Raw genomic sequence first — 2119 nt, forward strand, 5'->3', positions numbered from 1 at the left:
TTATTTGTCTTACATCTCCTGGGTCACAGTTCATTAGGGAGCCCAACGTAGGAACTCAGGGCAGGAATCTGGAGGCAGGAGCTGGAGCAGAGGCCATGGAGGAATGCTGCTTACTGGTTTGCTCCTCTGACCCTCACTCAACCTGCTTATACAACGTAGGTCCACCTGCCCAGGGGTGGCACCACCCACAGTGGGCTGGGCCCTCCCACATGACTCAATAATCAAGAAGATGCCCCACAAACATGGCCACAGGCAAGTCCAAAGGAGGCAATTCCCCAATTGAGGCTCCCTCAACCCAGGTGTGTTAAGTCGACACTAAAGCTATCCAGCATGGTGATCCTTTCAGGATGGATGGAGGTGGTCCCCAGAGCTACTCCAGCCCCGTCTCCTGGTGGCTTATCAGGACAGCACTAGCTTTTTGGAGTGGAGGCTGAGGCGATGCATTGGGGAAAGCCACAGTCAACACTTTACCAGGCAAGGTGGGGAGCAGACTCTACTGGACTGTATACCCCCAAGAGTAGGGAAGGAGCAGGGCTCTGCTCCCCACTGTCACCCCAGTGTTCTGTGTCCTGCCTGGAACACAACCAGTATTCAATCAACGTTTGGAAGAACAAGTGGAGGGAGTAGTCAGGAGGAATGTGCAGCCTGAGCTACCTCCTCACCACAGGGCCTTTGCACAAGTACTTTCCCCTGACCTCGGAGCCCTTCCCCGGCGTTCCTGCCACCCACCCTCCCTCTGTGCCTCCTTCCTCTGCTGAGCTAACTTCAGGGTTTCGCCTCTGGGTTTGGCCATGAGACCCTTTACTGTCCTTCCCGCTCCTGAATTCAGGAGGCCCACTCATGAAAGTCCGGCCTCCAAGCCCCTCACCAGTCATGCCAGCGGAGACTAGCAGTGCTTCCTCTGTGAATGAATCCTAACGAAGGTAATTTAGAGGCCGGGGATGGACTCCGTGTGTGGAGCACTGACCTAATATGCATAAGGTCCTGGATTTGATCCCTAGTACTGTATAAACTGGGCAGGGTTGTGCACACCTATGATTCCAGCACTCAGGAAGTGGGGACATGAGGGTCAAGTTCCAGGGTATCCTCTGCTACATATTGAGTGGCAGGCCAGCCTGGGATAAATGAGACCTTATCACAAAGGAAGAGAAAATTCTTAGACACTGTGTCTTGATAGTCCCCGGAAACTCATCTGTCTGTGTTTGTGAGCGATGCCTGTGGGATCCGTGTTTGTGAGCAGTGCCTGTGGGAACCGCCTGGGAAAAAGGGTGCAGCTCAGATGGGCACAAGGAGGATGCAGAGTCAGCGTGCAAGGTGCCCCCCTGCTCCCCGGAGTGTCCTGAGAGAGGTCAGAGGCATCTGTGGGAAGTGGAGCATGCCCCTTGTGGGACAGCCTGGCTCTCCGTGGACTTCAGTTTTGACCATATTTGCCCAGAGCCTTGTGGCTGCCTCAGGGCTGTGGTATAAATACCCATTTGTTTGGTTTATTTACTCCGTGTCCCACAGAGTCTCCTCGGAGGAGCCAGCGGCCTCCCTGGGTGGCAGCGTGCACTCAGGAACGCAGCCTGGACAAGATGCTGGACTGAAACTGGCACAATGGGGAGATCCTGGAGGTTATGAGCCATGGGCGAGGGGGTCTTGGGGCATAGGGGGCTGCTGGACTCAGCCTGCAGAATGCTTGGTCAGCCTAGGGAAGGCAAAACTAGGCATCTTGTTTCCCAGGGAAACCTCAACCTACATCAATAACTAGCACACCTCTCTATCACTGTGTTGTGATCCAGACCAGGCTCCTCAGAACACCGCAGAGCCACCAGCCTCTGTGATGAACTCAGAAATGTGCTTGTGGCCCAGAAGAGCCATTGAAACACAGCAAACTTATGTGGTAATCAGACAGAGGCAGGTCACTTCTCCTGGCAGCTTAGAGCTTGGCACACCAGAACCACTGGCAAACCGACCCAGAAACCAGCTCAAGATGCAGCAGTAGAAGAAGCATCAGAAAAAAGTTTAAATGGCTGGATCCAACCATTCCTGAAGCCAGAGCTATGACACCAATCAGCTCTCCTGCATTAGACTCTGTATTGTTACTGGCCCTTCTTCCCTTCCTCCCTCCCTCCTCCCT

Source organism: Nannospalax galili, unplaced genomic scaffold, assembly GCF_000622305.1.
Source record: "Nannospalax galili isolate Female #2095 unplaced genomic scaffold, S.galili_v1.0 scaffold231, whole genome shotgun sequence".
NCBI lineage: Eukaryota > Metazoa > Chordata > Mammalia > Rodentia > Spalacidae > Nannospalax > Nannospalax galili.